General features: G+C 40.8%; 1 protein-coding gene across 8 annotated transcripts in view; it reads left to right on the top strand.

Annotated features, from left to right (window-relative positions):
- Fhit (fragile histidine triad diadenosine triphosphatase) overlaps positions 1-19,492 on the top strand; it is a 1,472,699-nt gene that overhangs the window by 351,505 nt on the left and 1,101,702 nt on the right. Inside the window, exon 1 of one of the 8 annotated variants that reach the window (XM_040747567.1) lies at positions 4,603-4,723. The exons of the other annotated variants lie outside the window; for them this stretch is intronic. The gene's annotated coding sequence lies outside the window, so the exon portion shown is untranslated. Of the gene's footprint in view, positions 1-4,602; positions 4,724-19,492 lie in introns of those variants that run through there. 8 annotated transcript variants of the gene reach the window in all.

Here is a 19,492-nt window from a genome sequence, read left to right as displayed (position 1 = left end):
TAATACTACAACTTTCTGTTGGATTTTCTCATTATGGAGGTTTATTTTTGTTACTACTGAAGGATGCTAGGTAGTTTTACTTTCCATTAGTGCATTGTAAAATTACTACTTAGCAATTATTTTAACTTGAAAAGATTTTAGAGCTACTGGTCACCCAAGGTTCCCCACTTGAGTCATCAATATGAATTTCACCGTCCGTGCCATCCTATACAGCAGAACCATCAGATAAAAGGAAGGCAGCAGCTTCCTAGACCATCAGATAGATCGAGGCACCGTTGGCCAAGATTATCAGACAGAAGCAGCTCACATGGTTTGTGTATTTGCACAGTCTTCATGCAGAGAGAATGACAAACCTATCTGTAGTACAAGATCGGGCCTTTTGTGGGAGAACATACAGAGCAACAAAGGAAGTTGTTGAAAGAAACAGTTCTACAAAGCAAATCCACAGCTCCCTGGGGCAGTAGTGAGTGCTTACTTTTACAAGGCTGTTACTAAATATTTTCCTGACAGGACAGAAAACAACTTGCCAAACTTTACATGCATCTCTTTAGAGAAAGCCATAGGTGGTTATCAGAAAAAGCATTCAGTGCTTTTAAATCTGTCTTCCTCCTGGTGAAATCATCTGGAGGGAAAATTGTATCTTTCTGCTCTTTGATTCAACCACTTTGGTTTTACTTTGCAGATTTTTTATGAAGCTGTTTGGCCATGTGGTCTCTGTCTCACTTTCTCCCTGTTTTAGTCCCTGTAGAAAATCCAGACCTAGGGGAATACAAAAGCCAAGTTGATTGGCATGCCATCCTACAGGTTTCTGAAAGCATTGGAGACCTTGAATTGCAGGCTTCTTTGTGGCTGTCCCATACATAGGAGAGTAAACCAGTAAACCAAATTTTTAAGATTTATATCCATTTATTTTAGTTTATGTGTATGAGTGTCTCACCTACATGTATGTTTGTGCACCACATGCATGCCTGGTACACACAGCTCAGGAGAGGGGGTTGGCTCCCCTTGAGCTGGAGTTAATGGATAGTTTCGAGCCAGCATGTAGGTGCTGGGACCTGAAACTGGTCCTCTGCAAGAGCAATGAGCTCTCCTAGCCTCTGAGTGATCTCTCCAGCCCACTCATCCTCAATGTTAAAGGGGGAGCAGTTAGGCGTGTTTGTGTAACAACCGAACAGCAGAAGTCCTGGCTCCATGTGAGTTCTTGCTACTCTTTGGTTCTGTATTACTCTAAGTCAGATTCCTGAAAAGAGTTAAGGATATTGAAACAGTCAGAAATTTGAGTATAACTTCCTAGGATATATAATGAACTCTCATGGTGGTCATTAAATTTGTATTCTCTTTGAATCATTCTGAATTAGGATTTCATTCAAAAAGTTATTATCTTTTAAGTCATAATTTTCTGTGTTCAAAATCCTCAGAATCATAGAAATGTAGCTAGCCAACTTATGAAAATGTAGATTAGAGGAAGAGAGAGAGCAGGGGTGAGAGAGGGAGGGAGGAAGGGAAGGAAGGAGAGAGAGAGGGGGAGGAGAGCAGAGAGAGTGCACCAAGGGGAGAACATTATCTCGCTGATGTATTGTATCTGACTGACCTTCCTTCAAAGTGTCTTATGAGGTATGAAGTATGAATTTCTTGCAGACATATGTGAAGTGGTACTCCACTGAATTACAGTATTTATAGACCTCTAAGCTGGACAGATCATGTCAGTACGATTTGCTTCTTTCCTAGTGTTTTAGTGTCTGTGGAGTTGTTTCCTGCCCATGGATGATTTCGGCAGTAGTTGTTCATGAAACCCACGAAATCTGAAAAGCATTTCCTTATAGAAGGACTTCATGTAACAAGCAATAAAGCATGTACTTACGGAAAATTAAAGCCACCTTTTAGGGATATGTCACCCGCATCATGCAAAACCTAACAGTGCTTTCCAGCATGATTTGTAAGGTATGCTTGTCTGTATATACCACAAAAGAAGTTTTTGCCATCAGTTGAACTCTCTCCTTGCTTCAGTATACTCCATGAAATAATTGTAGAAGGATGTTTAAAGTCCTGAGCTACACATTAGATGTGTCACTATTCCTAGTTTATATGGAATCTAGAAGTATTATTGTGCATCCAAGGAATGTATTATTTTTTTCAATGATGATATTAGTGATGTAAAAGTTGTGGCAAAATTCTTGTGGGTGACAAGGTTGTTTGCTGACAGTTCAATGGTACAAAACCTGAGCAGAAGAGGGAATCTTCTTGGATGGAAGTTTCCTAGAACATTTCCTCATGTGGTCACATAGTAGAAGCAGAATGTTTATTACCATGTTTTCCTAATGGCTTTAGTTCCATAGTGAAGGCTATAGTAAAATATGAAAAGTTGTTACAATATAACTTAATAAAATGATCCTAATGTAATAAGAACAATGGTATGAAACAGAAGGCATACAAGGGTATGGGGACATGTGGGTGAGGGCAGGGAGTCAAGAGAACGTGTGGAAGGAGGTCTGTACAGGACTGTTTGAGTTCTTAAAACTATGCTGTCAAGACTGCACTTATAATATCTCTTTAGATAATATATTATGAGTTAATTGGCAAAGTAGAAATTATTAAGGAAATACCCACCCTACTGAAACACTTGAACAACATCCAGGGTGTCATAAGAGTAGGGTAAGTGACTGTTTCCTACACAGTTTTACTGGAGCAGGGAATTCTCATTTTCCATCACTCATGGTTTGATTCATGAATAAATTATTTTCTTCCAGATAGAATCTTATTGTCCAGTCTGTGAAACTAGGTAGTAGTAGAGTATGCCCCTTTGTATTTTCCCAATAAGTTGATGAACTGATATATGTAATATTGGTTCAGTATATCCAGTGTCATCCTGTGCTCTTTGAAGGCCTGTTCTCTGTGGAAACCAGACAGTTGTCTATTTCTGTGAGGGACCAGAACCAAAGAAGTGACATGCTATATTTCCATATGATGTATGTCATGACTGACACAATAGATAGTGTAATGCCAATGTCTTCTAATGAGGATGACCTTGTCAGCAAAAATAAAACTCTAAGGTTCTGGCTGCCTATAGCTGTGTGGCACTGCATGCAGAATGCCTTCTCTCTCCAGGCAAACCAACAGTGTATGTTTATTATGTAGACTTGTTTTCGAAAGATGCTTAAATGGCTGTTGCCAACATGTCCAACTATTCCTTCTTCTACATTACTGCCCTGTAAGTGTGTTACTATTTTTGTCATTTCTGGTAGTCTTCTCGAATTATTACCAAATATCTGACATAATCAGCTTAAAAGTTTCTACTACTTGTTGCCTTTGTGCCCATCATGGGGCAGCCTATCATGGAGGAAGTGAATGGTAGAAGAGGCCATTTAGCTCATGGCAAGCGGGAAATGAAGAGGAGGATCTGGGAACACACTGTCCTCCTCAAGAACAAGTGCCCAATGACTTAACCACTTCCCAAGAAGCCCTGTCTCTAAAGGGTCTGTCAGCTTTCACTCATACCATAGGGCAGAGACTAAGCCTTCAATTCATGGACCTCTGGAGAACACCCAAGTTCAAATAGTACAATTGAAAGCCAAGTCCTGTTGGCACATTTTTAAAAAGATATTTAAATCTACCCATAGGAATTCAGTATATATTTAGTATTGGTTGTCTCGTTTCTCAGTCTACGGTCATGCTCACATAGAAAGAAGCCTGCAGGTGACAGATGAGGAGCAAGATGAATCTACATATCAGGCAAAGAAGAAAATAGAAGCTGTGACAAAAGGCAGGGTGCCCGAAGTTTACGGTGAAAGCTTATGGAGTCAAAGTTCCCTCAACTGTTCTTCAGTCATGCTTACACAGCAGCATAAGCAAAGCACTGAAGGCTCTTCTGAGGGAAGGGTACCAGGAAAGAATTACCTTCCCTTTTGGTGTTAGATATTAGCACCCAAAGGGTTTTCAGCTCCTGTTGGTGAGAAGCATGTGACAACCTGTAGGAGTGGGTGGACTTGTCTAAACTATCCATCCTTGTCTTCATTGACACCTCCAGGGTGCCAGCAGGGCCCAGTTTCTTCTTCTCAGAACTCCTTGCTCTTCATCTTGGAGAGGTCCTTTAAGTTTTAGCAGCCATGTCTGGTTACTATATGGGTCCTTAGGAGAAGTGTGTAGATTTGAGTTGAAGCCCTACTCTGAGTTTGGTCCTTTCTGAAGTCTTAACTTTTAATATTTGCAATTCCAAGAGAGGTAGTCATTTCCTGTCTGTTCCCAGAACTGTGGCAGCTAAAACAATCATTTCAGTGAGAGAAGAAGCCTGCACTCTCTGGTTCTTGGTCATCTTCCTATTCCCATCACTGGGAGAACTCACTGGCTGCATCTATGTTCCAGAGTCCAAGATGCACTCTGTGACCTTGTAACCAACAGCCTTTCTGTCTTCCTACTGCTTGATTTGTTCTGTTACTTGGAACTGAGGACACAATGTGTTCTGCACTCTGAGCCAGTTATGCATAGACAACATCCAAGAAGATCTAGATTGGTGTCTCTTGTGGGTTAAAAAGACTTAGGTAAAGTAGGTAGTGTCTTCATGTATAATGTATTGTAGCTTTCTAAAAATTATTGTATTTATTTCAGCTGTATGTGTGTGCTATGTGACAGAGTTCCCTCGGAAGCTGGTATTTTACATGTGGTTGTGAGCAGCCATTGTGGCTGCTGAGACCTGAACTCTGATCCTCTGGCAGAGTAAGTGAGTAAGGTGAGTAAGTAGCCCATGGTCTTTCATTCTAAGCCCACCTCTTTGGCCCTGTTATGGCTGTTTTTAAACCTCCAGTAAATACCCCAGATCTTTCCTGTTATACTGTTGAGAATCTTTCTTGGTAAAGGACCAATCTGAGGTTGGATCCTCAGGACTTGGTTAACTTAGCAGATCTCTTCAGAATGACTAGTTAAATGTTTAGTCAAAATGTTTAAAGACCATAACCCATACCATCCTAAAGTGCAGATAACTGAAGTACTCCCAAAGATCCCTTATGTTCTACTTTGTCCTCAATCCATGTTTACTCAAATGTATTTGAAGCTAAGGTAGGCTTTTCACTTGGCATTTCAGTGTATGTCCTGAGGTCACCAGCCTGGAGCATTACATTAAGAATAACTTATAAAAACAAACTACTTTATTATGTCTTTACACTCCACTTCTACTTACAAGTCAGTTTCAAAGAAGATTCATTAAAGAGGCAATGGGGTGGGCTTGGGGGGTGATGATGTCGGTACAAAAGGTTTGCCTAACATCCATTGCTTTAGTTTCCGTGGAGACGGTTTCCTACTCATGGAGGGACAGCTCATTACAGAGCAAGTGAATGGTGACTGCATCCCATCCAATAATTGATCTGAATCTGTCATTTACACCTAGGAAAAGGAAAGGTCTACTGTACAGGAAAGCTTTTAGAGGCTCTCTGCTTCTTATTGGCTGTTTTAAAGTGTTGAATTTTATAAGGCACAAGCATCTAAGATGAGAATAGGGAGTGACAGGCATGGAGCAGTAAGCATAATCCACAGCGAGAGAGCAGAATCCATCAAGCAGGAACACTTTCTTGCTGGAGAGAGAAGGCATCACAGTGTAAAATGGGATAGCTTTGAAAGAATTCCAGGCATTTATTTGTGGCCATTCAGCTGTGGGCTAGGTTTTCACAGGATCCATGTTAGGTTTAGAGGTTAGGAAATACTGCTTTCCAAATGAAAACATGCCCTGTAATCTCAAAGGAAAGAACAAGAATAAAAAGGAATGCTCCTGGCAAAGTCATCAATAATCCTGTTATTCTGCGATCTGTAGTCTTCGTGCTGGGATGGCAGCTCACTGTCCTGAGAGCTGTAGTGATCATGCATGGATGGTGAGATGTGCAGCAACCACGCACAGGCAGCTTCTCGTTGTCCTGCTACCCTCCCAACTCCTAATGGTTTTATTTAAAAGCCTCTAGTTCTATTAAGGTGTGTTATACCAAGCTGTATTGTAGTATGCACTGATTTGTCATTGAGAAAGGTCCTGTAAGGAATGATTTATAAGCAACCACTACTGTATCTAGTTTTCCACCTCTAAGAAGCTTCCTCTTTAAGTTAGGAAAGGCTGTACTGTGCTACAACAACAATCCCAGTAGCATAAGGCAAAGGCAGGTTTACTTCTTGTTCCTGCTACCTTTCCATCACATGTCAGGGTGGCTTTTCTTACCGTCATTGTGTAGGTACCCAAGCTGATGACACCACCAACAGCCTGGAGACACTAGAAAAATTATACTATCCAGAGCATGAGACTTTCTTAGGGAGGAGAGACTGGAGAATGAAACAGGGTTTTATTTTTTCCTGATATGGTTCTGAAATGAAATATTACTTTTGGTCACAGCCCGTTGGATAGATAGAGCTGGTTATCTATCCTGTCTGACCCAAAAGTTGTGTGAGAGTCTCTGTGTCTGGACCAGAGGAGTGTGAGGTGAAGATGATAATGACTATAATGATATGCACCATAGTTAACATCCTTAAGACTTTATTCCTCCCTAAAACTTGTTCTGAATGATTTGGCTTTAGAGCCTGTTTTGAAGATCTGAACACCCATGAATTCCATTCACTTTGCATTTAGCCTTCATTGTCTTTGATATGTAAATGTTCTATTTATGCATACATATGAATGTGAATAAATATTCAATTCTTCATGATATCTCTTATATGTGACTTTGACAACTTGAAAACAGACCAGATAATTTATTTGTTTGTTTTTACTTAACCTATAGTGCCTGTGTGTTCAGTAGGAACAAATCTAGCTCATGGCTGAAGCCTGTCACGAGACAACATAGATAAGTAAATTTGCTACCTTCATTTTAATTTATTCCTGAATGTACAGCAAGTTCCTATGGAAAGGGCTATTCCAAAAGAATAGACTGAGTCCTCTCTCTAGACATTGAAAGGGCTGTGTTGGGTTTATGCTGTCAAGGGTCATGCACACTTTGTGACAAACACTATCAATGTTCTGATTTCTGATCAGCTAGAATGCAGTCAGGTGACAATTTGAAGAGAAGGGACCCATGAATTGATGTGAACTTCCACATTGATTTAGCAGTCAATGTGGAAAAGGAAAAATCATAGCAACCTACCTAATTATAAAGCCTTGGAAGGAAAACCACAGTAATAGGTGAGCCTTGACACGTGTTTGCAACAAGATTAGTACATGGGTTGCTAAGTCAGGGTTTGTCTATTTGATGGGGATGTGCTGCAGTAGACTATGGAAGCCAGCGTGGCAGGTTCTTGACAGAGTTGCTACCAGGCAAAGCTTGAGGAGCCTATTATAGTAGTTGTCTCTTGCTGCAAAACTAATAACACCAAAACTCACCCACCTGAAACTGGAGTAACATTATCTTCTGCCATTTCAGAGTCAGACATGTGGGGCAGGCTGGGACACGTGGTTCTTCTTCTAGATCCGTTTGCCAGTCATCTGGGAGCTTAGCTGGGGCTAGAAGACCCCTTTCCAAGGTGTCTCACTCCTGTGCCAATCAGGTTGATGCAAGTTGTTGGGGTTTCTATCTCTCCTCATATGCTTTGAAATATCTTTCTGAGATGTGACTGGCATGCCCCAGAGGAAACAATCTGAAAAAGAAAACTGAATACAGTCTTTAATGACTAGTGAGTCTTAGCCTTAGATATCACACATATCTATCTATAAGAGCCTGTTTGTGGAAGAGATAAGTCTTGTTCAGTGTAGAAACTGCTGGCATATGAATGCTAGGAGGTACACATTTGCAGATCAAATATCATACTCCCTACCCTTTCATGAAGGGAGATTCCTATTACAAATAGCATCAGGTACATTCCTCCATAGACTGTGGTTCTGAAAAACAATTCTTGGTTGGTGGTTGACTTTAATTCCAGCATTTAGCAGGAAGGGGCAGGTGGATCTCTGTGAGGTGAAAGCTAGCCCAGTCTATATGACTAGTTCCAGGCCAGCCAGAAAATCATAGGGAGACCCTACCTCAATAATTAATAATAATAATGAAATAAATACATGAGGCTGGGGAGATAACTTAGTCAGCAAACTTGTCTTCCAACCATAAGAATTTAAGTTTGGGGGCTGGAGAGATGGCTCAATGGTTGAGAGCACTGGCTGCTCTTCCAGATGACCTGAGTTCAACTCCCAGCAACTACATGGTGGCTCACAACCATCTATAATGAGATCTGGTGCCTTCTTATGGCCTTCGGGCATATATACAGACATATTTCATATGAAATAGATTAATCTTTAAAAAAGAATTTAAATTTGATTCCAAAGAACCAGGGCAAGATGGTGTGCATGTAGATAGATGAATTCATGGGTCTTTCTAGTCATCTAGCCTAGTCTACTTGGCAAATTTCAGACCAATGAAAACTGTCTCAATAAAGAAGGTCGACAATGCTTGAAGTTTAACACCTCAGGTGTCCTCTGGCATCTTCACACGTGTGTACCCACATGCATATAGAAGAAACAGAAGCCATGTATTTGCAGTAAGGGTGTGGGTCACTTCCAGATGCTCAGTCATCCTCTGTCTTCCTGCGTGACTGTTTATCTGAGTCACTTCTCAAACATTCATAGAAGTAAATGATTTTTACAGCTAAAAAAACCAATTCTACAGTTATGTGAGAAGAAATGCTGTTCCCTCTCTTAAGTTAACATCAACCAGGAACAGTGGATATGGTTGAAAATAAATAGGTGTTTCTTGGGTGTTGTCTCCGAAAAGGTCCCATGTACTCTCTTGCCTCAACTTTCCCTATCCAACAAAGTCAGCATATGCATACCTGTCTTGGGGAGGCCATGAGGCTTAGTGGCTATGACTTTGGGCTGGTTTCTTCACATGCCTATCACTCTGCTTCTTTGTTCTCATGGTGGGAAGGACCATGTTCCATGCCATAAACATGTTGAGAAGTGAGGTGAAGAATGAATATGTGTTGGCTGTGTTAACATGTGGAGGTCCCCTGTTATTTGTTTATATCTTGGTTGGTAAGTGTGTGAAGATGGCATTAAGGCATTATTTTGTTCTCTTTGTTGTTTTTGAATATACACGTTCCTGTCCTCCAGTTCTAAGATGAACATTAAAATAAAACACAGAACCTTTTGACCATTGTCTCCTTCACACTTTGGCCAGGGAACAGCCCAGACTATTCAGTATGTTTTTTTAAGCAAATGAACAAAAATATGAATTTATTAATTCTACAATGAGCATCTGTCAAATATTCGGCCACCCCAGAAAGATAGGGCATATTTCTATGCCTTTTTTCTTTAATCCATTCTTTTCTCCAATATTCAGCAATGTTAGCTTTCTGTTGTTACTCCATCAAACTACCATGATCTCAAGCGGCTTTAAGCAGCACACATTTACTATGTTATAGTTATGCAGGTTGGAAGCACAAAATAAGCTACAATCAAGATGCTGACATCTCTGTGTTCACAGAAGGCTCTAGGGCGAGCTCACTCAGGTTATGGGAGGATTCAGTTCTTTATGGTGGCATAGGTCTCAAGTTCCTATTTCCTGTCTGGCTGTTAGGAGGGAGACAGTTTTAGCTATCTTGATTCTATTGTTGGTCCTCACATGTACCCTCCTATATTTTAGAACTATCAAAAACTGCGTTTCTTATGCTTCAAATCTGACTCCGTGGTTTGGGGAGAAAGCACAGTGGGTAGTGTTTGATGTGCAACCATGAGGATCTGAGTTGGAATTCTTAGTACCCACCTACATCCAGGTGAAGTGGCATGCAGCTGTAATCCCAGGACCCAGGGCTGGAGATGGGTGGATCCCTGCTGTTCACTGGCTAGGCGGTCGGGCTGAATTGGTGAACTCCAGGTTAAGTTTGCGATCAATGAAAAACACTTAATGGCCACCTCTATCCTCTACAAATGAATGCGTGGGTGTGTGAATTTGCACACACGTGTGCAAGCATATACATGTGTGTTTGGGCATGTGTGTACAAAGGCATAAATGAAGCCTGTGTTCTGTCTGCCCCTTCATTCTTGCCTCTTCTTCTGGCATCTCACTCTGGTGCTTCCCTCATTCCGCTTGGTATTTAAGGCCTGTGTGATGCCCTGGGGACACCCATGCAATCCAGCAATCTGCCCATGTCAAAGCCACCTGACTAGTAACTGCAGTTACTTCTGCATATCCCCCCCCCCCCGTAGCAGGCATCTGAATTAGCATCCCCCTGGAAAACCAGCCATGTTGTCTCTCAAAAGGATCAGTTAACAGCTGTGTTTAGGATGTCCAGAAAAATCCACCATATTTTCAGTCACCTTTCATCTCTGAGAACAGGGATAGACTTTTCTTACCAGTCTCCTCATTTCAGCATTGTGGTCACTTCCTAGTACACATTCTACAAGTATTTTATTAAACATTCAAATTACTGGTCCCTGATAATATGCTCTGCATATTTTTATTTGTAAGTATGTAGAAATAACAGGTTTGCTTGAGGCATTTTTATACCCTTGGATGATCCCCCAACCCTGTTAAGCTCCCGCCCAGCAGTGCCCATTCCACGTTCTCGCCATATGTTCTTTTATAAAACTTCACCCTCTTGTGTTGCTTTCTACTTTCATGAACAATATCAACACTCTTACCTAGTTGTCTGTACATATGCACACACACACACGAACATTGAAAACTGGGGTATGCATATGAAAAAGAACTGGTACTCTATGTCTTTCTGAGTCTTGATTAACCTCATTTGATGTAATACTTTCCAGATCCATGGATTTTGCTATAAAATTCCTTTTTTAGAGTTGAATAAAATTTACTTGTGTATATCTACCAAATTTTCATTACTCATTTGTTAGTCGATGTCCATCTAAATGGATTTTCTTTCCCAGATCTTGTGCTTAAAGCAGCAATAAACATGGATGAGGAGGAATCTCTGTGGTATCTTTTGGGTGCATACCCTAAAATGGTAGAGCTGGGCCGTGCAGTTCTGGATTTAGGCTTTTTTAGGGACAGAAGCCACTACACTGGTCTCAGTGGTGGATGCTTGAGTTCTCAGGCCTAGTAACACACATTCTCACCACTGACTAAGAGTTCTCATGAGCATTTGTTGTGCTTTCTTTCCTTTTATATTTTAGAATTATTTATTTTATGTATGTGGATGGATGTATATATATTTGTGCACCATACCTTGTATCTGCAGAGGTTAGAAGAGAGTGTTGGATGCCTGGAACTAGAGATGCAGATGGTAGTGAGCTGTCATGTGGGTGCTGGGGACTGAATCTAGATGCTCTACAAGACCAACTGTGTCCTCATGGCTGAACCATTTCTCCAGACCCATCCTTTCTCTTCTTAATTATCACTATTCTGCCTGGTGAGATGGACTCTCAAAGTAGTTTAATTTCATTTTTCTAATGTGTAAGAATGGGGAGTACTTTTTAACATACTCACTGGACATTTGTGTTTCTTCTTTTGAGAACTGTCTGTTCGGTTCATTAGCCTATCTATTGAGATTATCATGCTATATGTTTCATTTAATTTCTCATTTTCTTTTTATAATTTTTCTTTTTTATTTTAGTACTTACATCTTTATATGTTAATTGTTTCATTGTTGGGTTTTTAACTGTGTCTCACTAGATTTAAAGTTTCTGTTCACTTATTTTGTCATTTTTGTCCTAGCTAATCAAAATGATCAACCTTCTGTTTTAATGCTTGTGTTTGATTTTTGACTCTGGCATTTGAATATTTTTCTTTCTTTAAGCTTTGGAAGTATTTAACTTAGTTTTCCTAAATAACAACATTGGAAATGTATGCTGGACCTGCATTTAGAATTTTGGATTCCTGTTCTGTGCTTTCAAAGCTATCAGAAATGATGGTGGTGGTGATGCTCAAGGCAGGCCAGTTCTTTTTCGTTTGTTTGTTTTTTAATTTTAAATTTAAATTAGAAACAAGGTTGTTTCAAATGTCAATCCCAGGGCCCTCTCCCTTTCCCTCCCCTCCTCCCAAGCCCTCCATTGTTTTTTTTCTGCTGAATAGTACTCCATGTGTAAATGTACCACATTTTTTCTATCCACTCTTTGGTTAAGGGGCATCTAAGTTGCTTCCAGGTTCTGGCTATTACAAATAATGCTGCTGTGAACATAGTGGAACAGATGTCCTTGTTGTATGAATGTGAATCTTTTGGATATATGCCTAAGAGTAGAGTTGCTGGGTCTTGTGGTAGGTTTATTCCCATTTTTCTGAGGAATCTCCATACTGATTTCCAAAGTGTTCTACGAGTTGGCACCCCCACCAGCAGTGGAGGCGTGTTCCCCTTTCTTTACAACCTCTCCAGCATAAATTGTCATTGGTGTTTTTGATTTTAGTCATTCTGACAGAGGTAAGATGGTATCTCAGAGTTGTGTTGATTTGCATTTCCCAGATGACTAAGGATGTTGAGCACTTTCACAAGTGCCTCTCAGCCATTTTAGACTCCTCTATTGAGTATTCTCTATGTAGTTCTGTAGCCCACTTTTTAATTGGATCCTTTGGTGTTTTGGAGACTTGCTTCTTGAGTTCTTTGTAATTTTTGGAGATCAGCTCTTTGTCAGATGTGGGGTTAGTGAATATTTTTTCCCATTCTGTGGGCTGCCTTTTTGTCTTACTGACTGTGTCCTTTACCTTACAGAAGCTTCTCAGTTTCAGGAGGTCCCATGTATTAATTGTTGACCTCAGTGACTGTGCTACTGGTGTTATGTTCAGGAAGTGGTTTCCTGTACCAATTTGTTCAAGTGTACCACCCACTTTCTCTTTCTCTTCTAAGAAGTTCAGTGTGGCTGGATTTATGTTGAGGTCTTTGATCCATTTGGACTTAAGTTTTGTGCATGGCGATAGACATGGATCTATCTGTATTCTTCTACATGCCAGCATCCAGTTATGCCAGCACCATTTGTTGAAGATGCTTTCTTTTTTTCATTGTATATTTTAGCTTCTTTTTCGAAGATCAGATGTTCATACATGTATGGGCTAATATCAGGGTGTTCAATTCGATTCCATTGGTCTACCTGTCGATTTTTTTGGCCAATACCAAGCTGTTTTCAGGACTACAGATCTATAGTAGAGCTTGAAGTCAGGGATGGTGATGGCAGGTCAGTTCTTAACAAGGGCAATTGTGTTGCCCAGGTAACATTTGGCAATGTTTACAGACATTTTGGCATATTCATCTTCCTGTAGAGTTCACCCATGCAACTAAACACCCCAAAATGTGCAGGACAACTCTCATTAGCAAAGGAGATTTTAGGCTCAGCTTAGTGGTAACCAGATTGAGAGACTCGGGCATGGTCTGACTATTGTACTGAGCAGCCTCTAACATACCCTGTTGTTTTACTGAGCAGCCTGAAGCACAGTGTGACTGTTGTACTGAGCAATCTGTAACATAGTGTGACTGTTGGAGTAAACAGTATCATAGCCTAGCTATTGTAGTGAACATCATGTAATAGGCTGACTATTGTGGTGAGCAGCCTGTAACACTGTCTGACTGCTATAATGAGCAGCCTGTAACAGTCTGACTGTTGTAATTAGCAGCCTCTAATGCAGCCCGACTGTTGTAGTTAGCAGCATCACATTGCTTTTTGGTAGTTTAACACATTTTTAAGTTAGTTTTTACCTCTTCAGAACTCCCTTACAAAGTTTCCTCAGTCATGGCTCTCCTAGAATTTTCTGAAGTCAGATGCACATGTCTTCCTTCTTATAGCTCTAGAATCTTCAGCTGGTACACTTTAAGGTTGCTGAGAAAGGAAAGAGTAAAAACCAATTCAGAAGATTTCTGTGGGTGTGCATCTTTTGCCACACTTTTTCTCACCAGAACTCAGTCATTTGAGCCTAACCAATGGTGTTAGAGATTGCAAATATAGTCTATCCTATGTGCCAGAAGAGATATGTAAGCAGAGAATATCAGCAGCAAACACCTGTTGAGCTCTCCTGTGCTTGGCAAGAGTGGTATAGTTTAGTGAAGCTGTTGTGAGCTGAGTACTTTGCCCAGGTTTGTAGAGAGATGAATGAGAAGCACTTCCCATAGCACATGCAGTTAAGCACACCTTAGTTAGAAGAATTGGACATATCTTGGGGCAAGCAAGATGGCTTGCATACAAAGGCATTTGCTGCTAAGCCTGATGGCCTGAATTCGATCCCTAGAACCCTAACAGTGAAAGGAGAGAACTGACTCCAACAAATTGTCCTCTACCTTCCACTCATGTGCTGTTGCATGTGTGTTCATCTCTCTCTCTCTCTCTGTCTCTCTCTCTTTCTCTCTCTCTCTCTCTCTCTCACACACACACACACATACACTCACACACACAATGTACATGTGTCTGTTGAAAAAGATTGAATCTATCTTTTAGTAAGATTTTATTTTTATGGAAATGATAACCATAAATTCCCCAACTGTAGAATATTTCAGATTTTCAGATTTCTAAAGCAGCTAAAGAATCCTTCATGAAGAGCTGCTGAAATACCTTTTAGGGGACATCAATATGCAGATTGCATCCCACGTTTTCATCTAGATCACAAATGAATAGACTGGGAGAGATAAATATCACGGGAGACAGCTATCATGGTACTTTTAAATCATCCTGTTGCACTTAGGCATTGCAGGCCATGATTATATATATTTCAAAAAAAGCCTTCAGGAGCCCAGAGGGATGGCTGACTGAGCCAATGAGCACCGCTGGGATTCTTCATGGCACACTCTAAGTGGCCTCAAGGCTATGGAGTGGCAATATGGCTGGATTTTTTTTTCCTGAAGTGAATAAGTGAATGGCAATTTCTATCCCATTCAATAATGTATTCCCATTCATCTCATATTAGTGGTGGGTTTCATGTCAGATAGAATATTTAAAACAAGGCACCCATCAAAGACTCCATTTTAAGGTGAGAGCATGATGAGTTTTACCTTTATGGAGCAAGGTGGGAACCAGAACAGAAGTCCTTGCTTCCTTAGGCTGCCCTGATAGACAGAGCCAATGGGTGAGCCACGTGAACAGGTGGGTGAGCCATGTGAACAGGTGGATGAGCAGTGTGAACAGGTGGGTGAGCAGTGTGAACAGGTGGGTGAGCTATGAGAACAGGTGGATGAGCAGTGTGAACAGGTGGGTGAGTCTTGTGAACAGGTGAATGAGCCCTGTGAACAGGTGAATGATCCGTGTGAACAGGTGGGTGAGCCCTGTGAACAGGTGAATGATCCATGTGAACAGGTGGATGAGCCCTGTGAACAGGTGGATGAGCAGTGTGAACAGGTGGGTGAGCAGTGTGAACAGGTGGATGAGCCCTGTGAACAGGTGGATAAGCATTGAGAACAGGTGGATGAGCAGTGTGAACAGGTGGATGAGCCCTGTGAACAGGTGGATAAGCAGTGAGAACAGGTGAATGATCCATGTGAACAGGTGGACGAGCCCTGTGAACAGGTGCTGAACCTGCCTTCAGATGAAACTACAGTTGTGTCTGGGTCTGCTCTAATTGACTTCCCAGGTGGACATGATGTTCTGGATGGTGCTGTTCTCATTGCCAGCCTTTGCTTTGGCCATGTCACAGAAGAAAATCCTGTTTTGTGAGTTCTCCTTTATGTGATTGAAATATTAGTATTTTTGCTTAAATGAGTTTTAGTATAAAACCAATCTAGCTCTTCTTTCTTGCCTGCTCCTTTGCAGTTTTCTTTTTGTGTGTTCATTGAACTTTCTGTGTCTTCACACTGACTTGGACATTTTAATCTAACACTCTTTCAGAAATCTACTGTGAGTTTATTGGATACCAAGAACTAATGTGTGCTGCATTATAGTGGTTTTATACAAGCTATATTAATGCTATTCTACTCAAGGCCAATCACTTGGACACCCAAGAGCATCCTCAAAATATTGTTAAACATTTAATGGAAGTTTCTGAACATTATTTGTCTTATCATCTCCTTGAACAAGTTCTTTGAGAGCTTCAGAATAGAATTCAGCATCCTGAGATGTCCAAGCCCTTTAAGTGAAGATATTTTGTGCTGCATCCTTATCTTCCCTCAGACTTCCTCCATCCCTCTCCATGGCTGGCGCTAGGCCAAAGTGAGGAACAAGAAAAGCACGGACCTCCATAACTGTAAGGAGGCTGTGTCAGCACTTAAACTCTAGACCTGTTTGCTACAAATAACAATGACAGTGAGACTCATCACCCTGCTAGCTAACATTTGTGGTCATCCTACAATGTCTTGAGGGAATTAAATTTGTATATTGTGTTTACTGATGACCGTAGAATGAGGCCAGTGAGTATTTGCTATGTGCTAGGTCTATTGTAAGTTCACAAATGTTATCACATTTATTCTTCACAATACTATTGGAATGTTTTTGTCCTTATTTCCACTTTGTATATGAGGAAACCAGACACAAAATGACAAAATCATGCAGCTGATAAAGAGAAAAGTAGACTATAAACCCAGGCCTAGCTGATTCATTAGCTAGTGCCTAAAACTCAGTTGTATAGAATTGTGATGCATATTAGGAAGGATCCTGGTTTTCCATTGATGGGTAAACAAAACAGTCAAAGGTATATGCACACCCTCCTTGAAAAACACTTTTCACGTCTTTTTTTTCATGAATCTGCTTCTATCTGTGTTCTTAAGTGTGGTTAGTCCCCTACCCTGCAAAGTGGTGTTGGCACAACGATAAATTACAACTAATCTTTCAATATATGCACATCAAGTTTTATTATATGCTAGAAACTGGGTAAGCAAGAAAGACATGGTCCCTGCCTTCATGAACCTTACAATGTAGATAGCATGGTCATTAAATAATTAATAACTAGTGTGATGATATACAAGGAAAAGGAGGGGATACCTGGGCAGCATTCTACAGCAAGCTGCTGACCTTGATTTGAAGAGGAACAAGGTAGGTTTCACCTCTGTGTAAAAGTGGAGTGCACTCACAAAAGCAAGCAAGAATACAGGATGCCCATCTGGGCATCTGGGATGGTGCTTGCTCTTGAGTCTGAGAAAGGACAGCAGGCTCTTTGCATTGAAAGAGATGTCACTGGGAGCAAGGAGGGAATAGAATGCAAGGAGAGGTGGTTAGAGTGAGTCTGGTCTTTTGGTCATGATGTAATTTAGCAATTTTATCACAGAGATGATGCTAAGCCATTGCAGACATCCAGGAAGAGATAAACATAACATTTGGGTTTTATGAGAGTACTTTGACTATAGAATGAAGAAGGATTTCAGCTGAGGAAAACTGGAAGGTGTGTGTTGGAGCTATTGTAATGCTGCTTATCTAAGATGTCATGCTTCCACACTGTGCTCCTTATCTGCAGTGTCTTTTGTTATTATGAAAGGACTGAGTGAATCATTGTTTGTCCCATGTCTGTCCACCAGGATGTAAACTCCTCTGTCCAGAATGTGTGACCATTTCAGTATCTCTTACATTGAAGTGTTCCCCTGCCAAAGCAAGTGTCCTCGGTAGATATTTCATTTGGAATACCACCACTGTTTTAATCTAATTTTCCTCATCTAAACAGCTTATACATCTTATTCCCAAACAGGAAGTCCTTAGCTCAGCCCCTCCACCCCCTACCCTAGGTTTACATATGGTTCTCTGCAAATCTTGACTGCTTTGACTTCTTTTTGGTTGGAGTTACCTTCATTCCAGCTCACCCCTCTGTGGGTGATAAATGAAGAGTTTCTTGGAACTAGAGAGAAGGAGACATGTGTTCTAAGTTGTAGGAGGTACACCATTAGGCATCAGAACTCTCAGGAGGATGCCACGGACCTGAAATAGTTTGCAGTAATTTTTGAACACACTTCTGTCCTTTAGCAAATAAAGTTGATGTTAGAGGGTATGTAAATTCCAAATGCATTTATTACAGTAATAGAAATCTTGTGAATATTGACTAAAACCATAAGAATACTTATTTACTCAAATATAGACCTAAAGCATCATAAAGTTAATTTGGTGACTCAGTGATGTCATGAGTGTTGTGTCTTTCATGTTCTATGTCTTCTATTTTTTGACCTCATGGCCAAATGATGGCTGCCACAGCTCCAAGCAGGAAGTTTTACATGAAAAGCATCAAGAAAAGAAAAGAAGATGCAGTTGAGAGGGAGTTTTCTTCTTGTGAAGTAAAGGAACAGTTATGCTAGCAAGCCTCAATGGATTTTATATTCATTGATTAGAATCAGGCAACATGGGAGTAGAGATGTCACTTTTGGGTAAAGCTATGCAAAAAAGGATCTGTGTTTTGTACCAGCATCAGAAACAACAGAACTTTCTTTAATTTGCTAAAAGAAATAAGCATGACTTAGACTAATCATTATACATTCCTATGCCCAAAAACATGGCTGTCACACAAGATGTAGATTCTGTAATCAAGAAGGGAGTGCTTGCTCCATGTGCAGGGAGATAGTTCACCATAAAACACGTGTGTCAGTCCAACAGAAAGTCAGTTGAAGAAAGGTATGTGGAGTAGGAATAAAAGAAATGTTTCTCTAGCATATAGTATTCCCCAGGAAGCCTCCCAAACCACTTGGAGATGTGGTATGGCAGGCCTTTTCTATCCTTTCAGTCCCTGTGAATTGCTAGTGCTGGTGGTTCCCATGCTAACATCCATCTTCCTTCCTAACAGAAAACTAATTTTGTTTAAGGTAGCAATGCTTGCTTAACACACACTTACGTTTCTTCACTTTTCTTATAACCAGGAGAGACTGGATTTTTGATCAGAGGGAAGTGTGGAGTCACAGGATACCCCTTCACAAAAATGCTCAGATACTCACTAACTCAATGGCTTATATCCTTTGCTTTACATTTCAGATGCATGTATTGAGACTCCATGTTGCAGTACTCCTTAGCAACCAATGTAACAGTAACGAGAGTTTTCTGTAAGATTGCACTGCAGGGGGAGCCTGGCCTAGGGATACTGGAGGATGCCAGGTCATTGCCAGAACTCTTTCTTTGGCAAACATCTTCTTACATGTAAAACCAAACGAAAACAACCCATTCACCTACAATGAAAACTGTGTGTTTTAAAATCAATGTTGGACTATTATTCAAGAGTGTGTGGTAGTGCTCACTCAACACTTGGAGGCTGAGACAGGTGGATCACTGTGAGCTTGAGGCCAGCCTGAGATACAGCGTATAACCTTGTCTCAAAAAGGACAAGAAAGAGAAAACACACCTGCCCTCCCTCATATTCACTAACTTATTGAATCAGCCTTCCCTGCACCTGAAAGGAAATTTGCTCTGAAATCTACCATGTCCACTCAACTGCAGAGATCGCATTGCGTTCTCCAGACTGTTACCCTTGCTGTCCACTGAGCTTCTTTCTAGTGCTGCTTTCAGAAGTGACAGCTGGCAGAAATGGCCTCCCCCAGTGCTTACTGGGGCAGTCGAGAAGGTCGTCTGCTGGGCTTGGAAGGAAGGAACAAGGAACTTGAACACAGAGTTAATGATTTCAGGGGCTGTATCTTTACAAGCCCGAGCACTGGATGTGGATCTAAGTGGGCCTTTTGAAAATACCTTAAAAACATCATGAAGATGCTTTTTATTTAA

Source organism: Mesocricetus auratus, unplaced genomic scaffold, assembly GCF_017639785.1.
Source record: "Mesocricetus auratus isolate SY011 unplaced genomic scaffold, BCM_Maur_2.0 Super-Scaffold_100006, whole genome shotgun sequence".
NCBI classification, from domain to species: Eukaryota; Metazoa; Chordata; class Mammalia; order Rodentia; family Cricetidae; genus Mesocricetus; species Mesocricetus auratus.
Note: the sequence above shows the minus strand (reverse complement) of the source record. Positions and strands in the feature narration are given on the sequence as shown.